The following is a 15842-nucleotide window of genomic DNA, read 5'->3' as shown; positions in this document are numbered from 1 at the left end:
AAGTGAACCCGTAGACCAAAGAAGAGGGATGTTAATTCCAGAACTTAATATTGTTCAGATTGTAAGCATTTCCATCTTTAACATGTCTGTTTCATGTTATGTTCATCTTCCAATTGTAGCTTGTATAAGTGAAACACTTAGATCAAATATTTCACAATAAGTAGAGGTGCATAGTAATGCCATAATCGACAACAGCTCCAACAACAGTTTTCACCATTTCAATCCCAAACACACGAGTCTGCCCATGTGTCATTGTTCTTCAATAGCTAAATCACAATTTTTTGACAACTTTTAGTTTGTCCAACAGTGACCTTATAATTTTTGTGCTTTACAATCAGGACAATGTGTAGAAGGATTGACAAATTCCTTCACAATCCATGGCTTGTGGCCTCAGAAAGAAAGAAACTCGGTAACTAACTGCCGGGGCACCTCCTTTGTTTATAAACAGGTAAAATTCAAACATTCATTTATTTTAGTTTAATTTATTAGATGTGCAAATTATAATTAGTTCATTATGTTTGGATTATAATATTTAAGGTTGAAAAAAATAATAGTTTTCTTGTTTCATGTTGTTTTCATCTTTAAATTGTAGCTTGTACAAGTGAACCCGTAGAACATAGAAGAAGGATGTTAATTCTAGAACTGAATATTATTCAGATTGCAAGCATTTCCATCTTTAGCAGGTCTGTTTCATGTTATTTTCATCTTCAAATTGTAGCTTATTCAAGTGAAACACTTCGATCAAATATTTCACAAAAAATAGTAACGCATTGTGAATGTTTGCTGAATCCACCACACCTAAATGGTGGTGAGAGTTCTCTTATTTATAATCATTTACAGAATACAGAAATATGGTAAATTACAAATAATATGGAAATAGAATAAATGAATACAATATATTTGCCTTTAATAAAAGGAAAAATATGGTAAGCCGTAATGTAAGGCAGATATTTGCCTTATAATGAACGATCAACTATCCTTAACACCCTCCCGCAAGCTGAGCGTCGGATTTGAACGAACGTGAAGCTTGGATTTGAAAAATTCAAAGAGAGGTCGAGAAATACTTTTTGTGAAGATGTCAGCAACTTGGAGATGAGAGGTGATATGAACAACGACCAAGGAATTTCCATACCTTAAGGTCCAATTACAAGGACGAGAGCCAAGAAGCTACAACAAACCTTATACAGTTATATTCAAGCTATGGTGAGCTCATCAAAGGAAATTCTAGAAGACGTTGGTGACCTCCCTTATATGTTATGCAAAGTTGAGCTTCAAGACAGAGATGAATTAAATGCACTTTAAGTTGCATTTAATGAACTCCGCTGAATATCAAATAGTCCAAGGATGACTAATAAGCACATTTTATTATTTGCATTATTTAATTATAGTTTAACTATTTGTTTTCATATTTAAGCTAGTTTTAAATATAGGAGTTAAGGTTATATTGTAACCCACATAGGTTACTATATTCCACCATTAACTAGGGTATTTCTCATTTATTAGCCCATTTAATTTTGGAGTTATGTATCACATAGGTTAAGGTTTGTAAAGGCTATATAAAGCCTTCTTTTATTTGATTAGACATCAGATTTTGGAATTGAGAATAGAATTTCTATTTTAGCTTTGTTGAGAGCTAAACTTTCTTTGCAAATTCTTGTGTTTAGAACTTGCATGTAGAGTCATTCAAGTGGTATTGATCAAACCTCTTGTGGAGTGATTCGAATCACGAGTTTAGAAACGAGTTTTCTTTACTCTTGATCTTGATCATCAAGGTAATCCGTTCCATACTTTCCCTTGGGTTGATTTCCATATCATTTTGGTATCAGAGCTTTAGGCTCAAGATCGGATATATGTTTCATTGCGCTTATCTCTTTTAATTCTCTTATTATTTTTTTTTTCTCAGTTTGTGTAGAATGTTCATATTCTATCACAAAAATATATAAAAAAAAAAATACATTTTTTTTCTGTTCTTTAAAGTGTTAGATCTGGATCTTATCAACACTTTATTCTTCTTTAAGATCTTCTAAATCAATTTTCTTGTGGTAAATTGATTAGATTTTGCCAATAAGAAGAAAAAAAAAAAAAAAAAAAAAACCATTGAAAGAAAGAAAGCATATTGATGTTAAATGTCTTTCTTTTTTCCTCTTGATTATTATATGTAACTCTCATATGTTCCTACGTCTCAATTAGTCCTTAATCATTTTCTTTCTTTAATTCGTTTCTTTGTCGTTATTCGGATTGCTCCTTCAATACCCTTGTTTATGTATTGAGTGTGCTGTCTATTCACATTGAATTGCACTTAGCTCTATAACATAGCTTGTCTCACATCCCAATTTGTTTTTTGGAGTGTGATTTGTGTGTGCTCAATTGTGAGGGTGAGTTTGTAAGGGAGTGACACATTAATTCGAGTGTTGAGTGCTAAACACGAGTGAACTACATTTACGAGTGAATACACGTGAGGGAGCGCTTGTGAGGTCCTTTTTTTTCTTTTACCTTTCTTTTGTAGCATGGAAAATCCAGACGACAATACTAACATTACTGATGCAAGATTGAGAGAAGCACAACAACGAACCATGGAAAGACTAATTCGAGGAATAGAAGAGTTGACTGATCGAATAGGAAGATTGGAGATTTAAAATCAAGCACGACAGAGGATTCCACAACCTACGCCCTCAACCGATACATATGAGGGCGACAATTCTGATCACCACGAGGATAATCCACATGCGGTTGGTCATGGCTTGATGCGAGGGCGAGACCATGGAAGAAGGTATCATAATTTACAACAACGAGTTCCTTATGATGATAGAATTGATCGTAACGTGGGGAGCATCAAATTAAAACTTCCCAAGTTTTATGGCAAAACCGATCCAGAGGAGTACCTTCAATGGGAGAAAACGGTGGAGTCGGTGTTCAACTGTCATAATTTTAGTGATAAAAAGAAGGTACTGTTATGCATTGCTCAATTCAAAGAATATGCTCAAATTTGGTGGGATAAATTGATGTCAAGTAGGAGAAGAAACCTTGAAGCACCAATTGATTCATGGTACGAGTTCAAAGAGTCCATGAGGAAGCGTTTTGTTCCACAATATTTTCAACGGGACATGGCGCAAAAGCTTCAAGCATTGAAACAAGGACGCAAGTCTGTGGAAGATTACTACAAGGAGATGGATACATTGATGGATCGACTTGATCTCGATGAGGACATGGAGGCTCTCATGGCGCGGTTTCTTAATGGGTTAAACACAGAGATTGCAGACAAGACTGATTTACAGCCTTATTCTAATATTGAGGAGTTGTTGCACATTGCAATTAAGATCGAGAGGCAAATCCAAAGAAGATCTCAACGGTATTCTTCTAAAACTTTTCCCAATTCTACTTCTACATGGAAAAAGGATAGTAAGAACATTGATTATAAGCATAGAAATCCAGAGATTAATGAGAAGCCTCAAGCTAAATTTGAGAAAGGGGAGAGTTCTAGAACAGGGAAAGAAAAAGTAGAAAAGTCTAATGTTCGAAATAGGGATTTAAAGTGTTGGAGATGTCAAGGGGTAGGACACTATAGTAGAGATTACCCAAATGCAAGAATTATGACCATCAAGGAGGGAGAAATTGTTACGGATGACGAGGCACATGACGACATAAATGAGGAAACTGATGAGAGTGAGGAGTTTAGTGAAGAGGACCCTACACATATATCTTTGGTTACTCGACGAGCTCTAAACACCCACATTAAGGAGGACGGCCTAGACCAAAGAGAGAACTTGTTTTAAACTCGTTGTCTTGTTCAATCTGTACCTTGTAGTGTTGTCATTGATAGCGGTAGTTGCACCAATGTTGTGAGTTCCATTCTGGTCAAAAGACTTAATTTAAAGACACAACCACATCCAAGACCCTACAAGCTTCAATGGTTGAATGATTGTGGGGAAGTACGGGTAACTCAACAAACTCTTGTTTCATTTACTATTGGAAAATATGTTGATGATGTTTTATGTGATGTTGTATCCATGCATGTTGGAGATTTACTACTGGGGAGGCCATGGCAATTTGATCGTCGGGTAATGTATGATGGGTATGCAAATCGATACTCTTTTACTCACAATGGTAGAAAAACTACTCTTGTTCCATTGTCTCCAAAAGATGTATTTATTGATCATTGCAAACTTGAAAAGAAAAGGCAAGAGGCTGATGCAAAAGCAGAGATTGAAAAAGAATCAAGTGAAAAAATGAGCTTGAGTGAAAAGCAAGAGAGTAACACTCAGCCTAGAGAAAAAAAAGAGAGAAAAGCCAAATCAGTAAGCTTGTATGTTAGATCAAGTGAGGCTAGGAATGTTTTGCTCTCTAACCAGACTATTCTTGTACTTATGTGCAAGGGGTCTTGTTACTTTACTAACATGCTTAACCCTTCTTTGCCTAGTGATTTTGTTGTGCTTTTGCAAGAGTTTGAAGATTTATTTTCTGAGGAGATGCCTAGTAGTTTGCCACCACTTAGAGGGATTGAACACAAGATTGACTTCATTCCTGGCGCGCCCATTCCAAACCGACCAGCATATAGGACTAATCCAAAGGAGGCTGAAGAGATACAAAGGCAAGTAAGTGAACTCCTTGCTAAAGGGTATGTACGTGAAAGTTTGAGTCCTTGTTCTGTTCCAGTTATTCTTGTACCTAAGAAAGATGGTTCTTGGCGTATGTGTGTTGATTATAGGGCTATAAACAAGATAACTATAAAGTATAGGCATCCAATTCCTAGATTAGATGATATGCTTGATGAATTGCATGGATGTAGTCTTTTTACTAAGATTGATTTAAAATCGGGTTATCATCAAATTCGCATGCATATTGGGGATGAGTGGAAAACAGCTTTTAAAACCAAGTATGGTCTTTATGAATGGTTGGTTATGCCTTTTGGATTAACTAATGCACCTAGTACATTCATGAGACTAATGAACCATGTCTTACGAGAATACTTAGGTAAGTTTGTGGTTGTTTATTTTGATGACATCCTTGTTTACTCTAAATCTTTAGATGATCATATTACCCATGTACGCAATGTTTTGACTACTTTAAGAAATGAATGTTTGTATGTAAATTTAAAGAAATGTAGCTTTTGCATGGAAAAAGTTAACTTTCTTGGGTTTGTAGTTTCATCTAATGGTGTTGAGGTTGATGAGGAGAAAGTGAAGGCTATAAAAGAGTGGCCTACACCTAAAAATGTAAGTGAGGTAAGAAGTTTTCATGGTCTTGCAAGTTTCTACCGTAGGTTCATTAAGAATTTTAGTACAATTGCTTCACCCTTGAATGAACTTGTTAAGAAAAATGTATCCTTTATATGGGAAAAAGATCAAGAACTTGCTTTTAATACTTTGAAAGAAAAATTGAGTTCTGCTCCTTTGCTTGCATTACCTAATTTTGAGTCTACTTTTGAAATTGAATGTGATGCTAGTGGAGTAGGGATAGGTGCTGTATTAATGCAAAATCAAAGACCTTTAATGTTCTTTAGTGAGAAGTTGACTGGTGCATCTTTGAGGTATCCAACTTATGACAAAGAGCTTTATGCTTTGGTTCGTGCATTGCAAACCTGGCAACATTATCTTTGGCCTAAGGAGTTCATTATTCATACGGATCATGAAAGTTTAAAGCATTTGAGAGTACAAAATAAACTCAACAGACGACATGCTAAGTGGTTAGAATTTATTGAAACATTCCCTTATGTCATAAGATATAAACAAGGTAAGGAGAACATTGTTGCCGATGCTTTATCACGAAGGTATGTCCTCCTCAATACTTTGAATGCTAGGTTGTTGGGTTTTGAACACATAAAGGATTTGTATCAACATGACATGTTCTTTGCTCCTTTTGTTGAATCTTGTGAAAAAGGACTCATTGTGGATAATTACTTGTTGTTAGATGGATTTTTGTTCCGAAAAGGCAAACTTTGCATACCATCTTGTTCCATACGTGAGCTACTTGTGAGGGAAGCTCATGGAGGTGGTTTAATGGCACACCATGGAGTTTCTAAAACTTATGATATGTTGTCTGAACATTTTTTTTGGCCTAAAATGAGACATGATGTTCATAAAGTTTGTGCTCGTTGCATAGCATGTAAACAAGCTAAGTCTAGGCTTCAACCACATGGTTTATACTCCCCATTACCAGTTCCTAATGGTCCTTGGATTGATATATCAATGGATTTTGTTTTAGGTTTACCTAGGACTAGGAAAGGTTATGATAGCATCTTTGTTGTGGTTGATCGATTTAGTAAAATGACTCATTTTATTCCTTGTCACAAAACTGATGATGCAAAACATATTGCAGACCTGTTCTTTAGGGAAGTTGTACGATTGCATGGCATTCCTAAAAGCATCGTTAGTGATCGTGATGTCAAATTTTTAAGCCACTTTTGGCGTGTTTTATGGGGTAAGTTAGGAACTAAGCTCGTATATTCAACTACTTGTCATCCTCAAACGGATGGACAAACTGAAGTTGTTAACAGAACCATGACTACTATGCTTAGGGCTATTATTGATAAGAATCTTAAGACTTGGGAGGATTGTTTGCCATTTATAGAATTTGCATATAATAGGGTTGTTCATAGCACTACTAAATGCACACCTTTTGAAATTGTTTATGGCTTTAACCCTTTAACCCCCATTGACTTGTTACCTATACCGTCAAAAGAATTTGTGAATTTTGATGCAAATGCCAAGGTTGAGTTTGTTCATAAATTGCACAAGCAAGTAAAAGAACAAATTGAGAAACAAAATTCCAAGGTTGCCACCCGAATTAATAAAGGACGTAAGATTGTCATCTTCAAGCCAGGAGATTGGGTTTCGGTGCATTTTCGAAAAGAAAGATTTCCTACTCAAAGAAAATCTAAGCTTTTACCACGAGGAGATGGACCTTTTCAAGTTCTTGAGCGCATCAATGACAATGCTTATAAAATTGATTTACCAGGTAAGTACGGTGTTAGTGCAACTTTTAATGTTGCTGATTTGAGTCCTTTTGATATAGGTGATGGCTTGGATTCGAGGACGAATCCTTCTCAAGAGGGGGAGAATGATATGAACAACGACCAAGGAATTTCCATACCTCAAGGTCCAATTACAAGGACGAGAGCCAAGAAGCTACAACAAACCTTATACAGTTATATTCAAGCTATGGTGAGCTCATCAAAGGAAATTCTAGAAGACGTTGGTGACCTCCCTTATATGTTATGCAAAGTTGAGCTTCAAGACAGAGATGAATTAAATGCACTTTAAGTTGCATTTAATGAACTCCGCTGAATATCAAATAGTCCAAGGATGACTAATAAGCACATTTTATTATTTGCATTATTTAATTATAGTTTAACTATTTGTTTTCATATTTAAGCTAGTTTTAAATATAGGAGTTAAGGTTATATTGTAACCCACATAGGTTACTATATTCCACCATTAACTAGGGTATTTCTCATTTACTAGCCCATTTAATTTTGGAGTTATGTATCACATAGGTTAAGGTTTGTAAAGGCTATATAAAGCCTTCTTTTCTTTGATTAGACATCAGATTTTGGAATTGAGAATAGAATTTCTATTTTAGCTTTGTTGAGAGCTAAACTTTCTTTGCAAATTCTTGTGTTTAGAACTTGCATGTAGAGTCATTCAAGTGGTATTGATCAAACCTCTTGTGGAGTGATTCGAATCACGAGTTTAGAAACGAGTTTTCTTTACTCTTGATCTTGATCATCAAGGTAATCCGTTCCATACTTTCCCTTGGGTTGATTTCCATATCAAGAGGGTACATATTGTGTGTGAAGTTTGCCAGCGATAACAAGTTCTTGAAGGAAATGAAAATCTAGTTCAACATGTTTGGTCCGCTTGTGAGAAATGGGATTAGAGCTAAAAAAAATAGCACTTTTATTGTCACATAAGAGTAAGGGCTGCTGTGAAATAGGGACCTTGAGGTCATGCAAAATATGTATAACCCAAAGAAGTTCAGCAGCAGTTGTGGCAAGAGCACGATACTCAGATTCACAGCTGGAGCGTGAGATAGTAGGTTGCTTTTTGGCACTCCAAGAAACGAGATTGTTACCAAGATAAATAGAATAGCCGAATGTAGAACGACGAGTATCGGGACAACCATCCCAGTTAGCATCCGAATAAGCGACTAGCATACTAGGAACAGTGGATGGACGAAAGGTAAGACCAAAGTGGAATGTTCTTTTGACGTAGCGAAGAATACGTTTGACAGTAAGAAAATAATCTGCAGTAGGGGCATGCAAGAATTGACTGACAGAATTGATAGCATACGCAATATCTAGACGCGTAATAGTCAAGTATTGAAGGGCGCCAACAAGAGATCTATAGAGAGTAGGATCAGAGAAAGGAGAACCATCAGCAGTCAAGTGTTGAGAAACAACCATGGGAGTGTGGACTGGTTTTCTATCGAGCAACTGAGCACGAGTAAGAATATCTCGAGCATATTTTAACTGACTAATAAAGAGACTATCAGGAGTGGGTGAAGCTTTAAGACCAAGAAAGTAACTGAGAGAACCCAAATCTTTGGTAGCAAACTCAAAATGAAGCTTGCGAGTAAAGCTGTCAATAAGAGATGAGTTGTTGTCGGGTAACAATAATGTCATCAACATAAAGAAGCAAATAGATAAGGTTAGATTGCTGATGAAAGACAAAAAGGGACATGTCAGCACGACTGCAAGAAAACCCAAGTGTGAGAAGAAATGAGCTAAAACGCTGAAACTAGGCACGGGGAGCTTGCTTTAAGCCATAGAGGGCTTTCTTTAATAGACAAACATGAGTGGGAAATCGAGGATCAATATACCCAGGAGGTTGTTCCATATGAACACGTTCAATAAGAGTTCCATTGAAAGAAGCATTCTTGACATTAAGTTGTTGAAGAGGTCATTTATTTGTGACTGCAATAGAAAGCACAACATGAACAGTGGTAGCTTTGACAACCGGACTGAAATTGTCAGTGTAGTCAAGACCAGGAACCTGAGTATAACCTTTGGCAACAAGACGAGCCTTGAAACACTTGACGTATTCATCAGGCAAATATTTAATACGAAACACCCATTTAGAGCCCACGATGTTGGTGTTGGCAGGGCGAGGAACCAAAGTCCAAGTATCATTTTGTTGTAACGCTTGAATTTCTTCATCCATGGCAGCCACCCATGCAGGATTCTTAGCCGCAGATTTGAATCCTTTTGGCTCAGTGGATGCAAGAAGAGCAGGAAGAAGTCCAGATGAGCCCAAAATACCAAGATTTGCTAGATGACGAGTCTTGAATATACCAGCTTTGGCTCGTGTGATCATAGGATGAGTGCCCAAAGAAGAGGAATCAACAGTAGGTTCAATAGAGGTCGAATTAGAAGTCGAGGGTAGCAAAGTGGAACCTGCAAGAGAAGTATCAACCTGCACAGACTCATCCACAAGGTCAGAACAAATATCACACGGGGATGAACTGGATCGAGGAATGTGCGGTGATGAAGTGGTAGGGAGGGATGAATCAATATGATAAAGATGTGGTTCCAAGGAATTTGAAATAGGAATAGAGGAAAGAGGTTGGGCCTAGGAGCTAGGGATAGCAGGAAAGTGAGTTTCATCAAATTGAGCATGGCAGATGATATATAGCTTAGTGGTGGCGTGATCAAGACAACGGAACCCTTTATGAGCAGAACTATAACCCAAAAAAAATACAAGGAATGCTGTAGGGAGAAAGCTTGTTAGGCATACAATCACACAAATAAGGATAAACACGACAACCAAAGGGATGAAAATTGTCATGATGTGGAGTGTAGCCATAAAGGAGTTCAAAGGGTGACTTACCTCCCAGAAGTGGAGTAGGCAACCGGTTGATAATATAAGCTGCAATGCTGAAGACGTCAACCCAAAAACAAGGAGAAAGATGAGAGTGAAAGAGAAGGGCCAAGCCAGTCTCAGTCACATGACGATGTTTTCTCTCAGCACGACCATTTTGAGCAGGTGTATATGGACAAGAGAGTTGATGGTGGATGCCAGAATTACGTAAATGAGTTTTGAAACAAGTACTAGTAAATTTGGTACCACCATCGCTTTGAAATACCTTGATACGAGAAGAATATTGATTTTTCACAAATTTTTGAAATTGAAGAAAAATATCAAAAAAATCAGATTTAAATTTTAAAGGGTAAAGCCAAGTGAATCGAGAATAATTATCAATAAAAATAATATAATAAAGAAAACCCGAATTTGATTTGACGGGAGAAGGATCCCAAGGATCACAATGAATAAGATCTAACACATGAGACGACCTACGTTCATTGCGGGAATAAGGCAATCGATGACTTTTCGCAAGCTGACAAGTATTACATAATGATGGAGAAGGAAATAAAGACGTAAGAGAAAGATGACCTTTTCTATTTAAAAAAGAAATAACAGAATGATTCACATGACCCAGACGAGCATGCCATAAATCATATGAAGCACGTAAAGATTTGTTTCTAAGGACTGAAATAAAAGCAGAGTTGTCGCGCTCCAGCACATATAGCCCTCCATCTCTTTTACCGGTTGCCACCACCCTTCCTATTTGACGATTCTGGATAGTAATAAGATTATTAGTAAATGTAATGGAGAGAGAAAAATCAGACGTTAATTTACTTATGGAAAGAAGATTTTAGTGAGGTGAGACACAACCAAGACATCTAATAAGTGAATATTTGGAACAGAAGAAAGAGTACCGGTGTGGGTAATGGGTAGGGATGCACCGTTTCCTACGATCACAGAGTCCTTACCCGTGTATTTTTTAGACTGATCCAGAATAGATGGGTCGACAGTCATATGGGCCGAAGCCCCAGTGTTTAGAAACCAATTAGCAGCATCGGATCCAGTAATAGAACATGACGTGTTAAAGGCTTCAGCAAGGTGAGCATGAGAAGAATCAGGTCGAACATACCATTGGTTGCAGCAGTCAGCATAATGGCCCTCTTTGCGGCATATTTGGTAATGAGGTGGTCGACGACCCTGACCTGAGTGGGATCGTCCTCGATTAGAAGAGTTGTTTTTGTGAGAATAAGGACGACCTCGCTGGTTGCTAAAGAAAGCAGGGTGGCTTCCATGGGTGCGACCACGATTAGTGGCTGTGAATGCTGTAGGAGTAGAGTCAGAGGACTCAAGGGAGCGCTGGAACAACTCAAAACTTTCAACTTTAGAGACTAAATTTGCAAAATAGGGAATAGGGGTGAGAGCCATTGGAGTAGTAGAAAAAGCTAAAAATTCGGTGCCGAGTCCACGAAGGAACTAGTGCACTTATCAATGTCCTCGACGGGTCTACCAATGGCATGAAGTTGGTCACAAATTTTTTTGAAGGCATGGGCATACTCAGCAATAGGTTTGGTGCCACGTTTCATCAACTGCAAGTCATCCTTAAGTCTCAGTTCACGAGCTTTCGACTGATGGCTGAACGTAGTTTCCAACGCAAGCCAAACATCATGTGGGATTTCTAATTGACATTAAGCATTGGTTAGTATCACAATACCAAATAAAAGATTTGGGAGAGGCTCAGTTTGTTCTTGGAATCCAAATTGTTCGGAATCGCAAGAACTAAACACTAGCATTGTCTCAGGCATCGTATATCGACAAAATGTTGGTTCGATATAAGATGCAGGACTCCAAGACAGAATTATTACCTTTCGGGCATGGAGTTCATTTTTTGAAGGAACAAAGTCCTAAGACACCTCAAGAAATTGAGGATATGAGACATATTCCCTATGCATCAGCAGTCGATAGTCTCATGTATGCCATGTTGTGTACCTGACCCGACATATGTTATGCTGTGGAAATTGTCAGCAGATATTAGTCCAATCCGGGACATGCTCATTGGACTGCCGTTAAAAATATCTTCAAGTATCTTAGGAGAATGAGGGACTATATGCTAATGTACGATGCTAAGGATCTGATCCTTACAGGGTACACTGACTCAAATTTTCAAATCGATATCGATTCGAGGAAATTGACATCGGGATCTGTTTTCACTCTAAACGGAGGAGCAATAATATGGAGAAGCATAAAGCAAGGTTGCATTGCTGATTCCACCATGGAAGCTGAGTATGTTGCTGCTTGTGAAGCAGCGAAAGAATCAGTATGGCTTAGGAAGTTCTTAACTGATTTGGAAGTCGTTCCAAATATGCATCTGCCTATAGCTCTTTATTGTGATAACAGTGGAGCTATTTCAAATTCTAAAGAACCAAGAAGCCATAAGCGAGGAAAACATTTTGAGCACAGATAATCTCATAAGAGAGAATGTGCAACGAGGAGATGATCGTCACACAGATAGCTTCTGAGCACAACATTGTTGATCCATTTACAAAGCCCCTCACGGCTAAAATGTTTGAAGGGCACCTAGTGAGTCTAGGACTATGAGTTATGTAATCTAAGGCAAGTGGGAGAAAATGCATGGGTATGCGATGCCCTAGTTCACTGTATTTATGTCTCTCTCTACTCAACATTATAAAACCCCACTAGAGTTTTAGTCCAAGTGGGAGTTTGTTGGGTTTTATGTCCTAAAACTCATAGTTTGTAAATAAAAATGTATTCTTTTTTTCAATAAAATTATTATTGATGTTTATTCAGTAAAGATTGTTATTGAATAATGTGAATGTTACGATCATTAATATAAATTCAATAAACTAAGAACACTCTGACTATAGTATGATTACTTGAACTATATGTAGAGACATAAGAGTGGATCAAGTTCAAGCATAATGTCAAAATTATCTATAGTACAGGGATAAGGCTGAGTACCTTATTCTGGGGACACTATGGATGCGGCCCACTTTTGTATATGATATAAACAATGTGATCACTAAATTGTACATGTGGAGACATGTGAGTGGGGGCATCCTATGCAATGAGTATTGCATAAGATCGGACCATGAAGAAACCCACTCTCACTTTATAATGCCGTTTACTGTTGAGAGTAAATTTTTTCATTCAATGACCTAGGTAACTCGATCTTAATTCTGAGCTAACTATGAACTCCTATTTATATGGAATTATCCTTAGATTTGCATGGGTGAGAGTGGCCCGAGTTAGCCGACTCAATAAGCCTCACATTTCAGGGGTAAGACTAGGTGAATAGCTGGGGACATAGGGTGTAAGATGGAATTCTCTCCTACTCGCTTTTAGGTATAGTAGAGAAGTTGTTCCCTTAAGTATTGACTCCAAGTCTTGAACAAGGGGCCCCACCCTCTCATTGGCTCGAGAGGGATTCAGTTTAGTGGTTGGACCACAAACCAATTTTTCATTAGAGAATCAGTGGGACTTAAGGAACAAGAAGTAACTTTAGGGGTAAAAAGGTAAATTATCCAGCTCTAGTTACGAAGAACATGTGAATGATCGACTTACTAATCATGGTTATATCAAATGGACAGAAATATATCTATTGTGAGGAGAGTGCAACTACTAGACTATAGTGGAGTGTCCTAGTAGTTAACGAATGTTGGTTAACAAAGTTAATGAATTTAGCCGGTTAATCTCGGATCGTTGGAGCCCATGATCGGTAGGTCTATTAGGTCCCTCTGCTAGCTCATATTGGACTAAACCTTAGAACAGTCTGATGAGTGAGTTCGAAGTGTTCGAATTCAAATTAGGGAATACACGCTAAATATATACTATTTATTTAACCACATTTTGTTTTAATTAGGAATTAAACAAAAAGAGAGAATTGAAGATATTTAAATAAGATTTAAATATTTTAATTATGAATAGGGATTCATAATCAATATGTGCCGGAAATTCATTGGGATTGACATTTTATTTAATGTTAAATATTAATTAAATTGTTTAATTAATCATTTAATATTATTTTGATTTGAAATTAATTGCTGAATTAAAATAAACAAAGTCAAAAGGTTGACTTCACCGAATGGAAAAATACATGCTTGAGTTAGTGGAATATTGAATGTCAAAATTTGGTTTAACCAATCATGCATGTTTGCCAATAAGCCCCACAAATTTGAGTGGAATTTTGAGTGTCAAAATTTGGTTAACTCAAACTTGCATGCTTGCCACATAATCCCACAAATTTGAGTAGAATTTTGAGCGTAAAAATTTGGTAATTTCAAATTTGCATAAATATGCAAATATGACTTTATAAATAGAGTGATCAAGGTGCATGGAAAGTTTGCTTGGAAAACTTTGAGAAAATCTCTCAAAACTCTCTCTTTACATATACTACATTCCTATCAAGTTTAGTCACTCACCAGATTCTACACTCCCATTCTAAAGCTGGAGAATAGTAGGGAAGACACTAGTGGTCGTTCGAAACCGGTTCGTGGGGAAAAAGGAATTTGAACTACAAAAGGTTAGTATTCAAACTCATTGAGTTTTAATGTTTTTGAACATGCTAGCTAATTTACTATAATTATTGTACTTAGAGTGCCTAAGATCAAAATTGCTTCCGCACGTGTTATAGTAACACCATCAGTGTGTTCTTTATAAAATTTGAAAGGTCTCTATCTAAAAGTTAGAAGGCAAAAGTGACTGCGATTCAAGAAGCAAAGGATCTCACAAACCTTCCTTTGGAGAAACTTGTTTGCAATCTCATGACACATGAGATTACCATGAAGGAGCATATGGAAAAGGAATCGAAATAGACTTAAAACCCTCACATTGGAAGTTAACTCCAAAGATGAGGAAGTTCTTGATGAAGATGATGTTGCCTATTTCACACGTAAGTATACAAATTTCATCAAAACAAAGAAACAATTCAAGAAACCAACCAAATAGAGTAAAGAAGTGAAAAGAGCAAAAATGATAAGGTAATATGTTATGAATGTAAAAAGTCGGTCATGTAAGAATGAATTGTCCTCTCCTCAAATCATCTAAGAAATCCAAGAAGAAAACGATGAAGGCTACTTGGGACGATAGTGATGAAGAAATAGAAATTTTCGATGAGGCACCGTTTTCGCTTGGATAACCGTCCCACCACTCTTTTGAAACTCCTCCTCTCACACATCCCTCACCAACACAATCTTCATTCACCTGCAACCTACACAGGGAAAAAGAGAGATTAAGAGAGAAGTTCGCATTGACGACGCCATTCCTCTCACTCCGAGATAGCCTCGAAATAGTCGTGGGTGTAGAAGACCACTAGTGGTGCTGTTTTCACCATTGCAATATCTATGATCCACAAACTCATAGCCCAACAACCCGTGGTCCATTCCCGAACACGTAGTCCTGCCCACAAGAATGATCCATTCCGATTTGGCCTTGCCCAACTACCCAACCACGGCCAGACCTGATGATAAGAATCACGGTGTTCCAAATGGACCTATTGCCAAGAAGATTAAAAAAATGTCATAAAGATTCAAAAAATATGTCAACAACAGAATTCAAACCTACGCGCTAAGAGAGAAGTTCGGATTGACGACGCCATTCCTCTCACTCCGAGATAGCCTTGAAATAGTCGTGGGTGTAGAAGACCACTAGTGGTGCTGTTTTCTGATAGTGTTAATATAACACATGCGGAAACAATTTGAATCTTAGGCACTTTTAGAACATCAATTAGAGTAAATAACTAGCATGTTCATAAGTATTAAAACTTAATGAGTTTGAATACTAACCTTTTGTAGTTCAAACTCCTTTTTCCTCACAAACCAGCTTTGAACTACCACTAGTGTCTTCTCCACTATCCTCCGGCCTTAGAACGGGATTGTGGAATCCGGTGAGTGACTAAACTTGGGAGGGATTTTGTATATATGAAAAGAGTGTTTGTGAGAGTTTTTCTCAAGGTTTTTCACCAAGAAGAAGACCTCCCATGTACCATAATTACTCTATTTAAAGAGTCATGTTTGCATGTTCATGCAA

At 37.3% G+C, this 15842-nt stretch overlaps 1 pseudogene; it reads left to right on the top strand.

Moving 5' to 3' along the window:
* Nucleotides 1-11727: 11727 nt before the first annotated feature.
* LOC147786084 (secreted RxLR effector protein 161 pseudogene) lies at nucleotides 11728-12395 on the top strand (annotated as a pseudogene).
* Nucleotides 12396-15842: the final 3447 nt, after the last annotated feature.

This window comes from Cucurbita pepo, unplaced genomic scaffold (assembly GCF_057944985.1).
Source record: "Cucurbita pepo subsp. pepo isolate OVF unplaced genomic scaffold, ASM5794498v1 scafford_6, whole genome shotgun sequence".
NCBI lineage: Eukaryota > Viridiplantae > Streptophyta > Magnoliopsida > Cucurbitales > Cucurbitaceae > Cucurbita > Cucurbita pepo.
The sequence above is the reverse complement of the archived record's forward strand: the minus strand, read 5'-3'. Positions and strand labels throughout refer to the sequence as shown.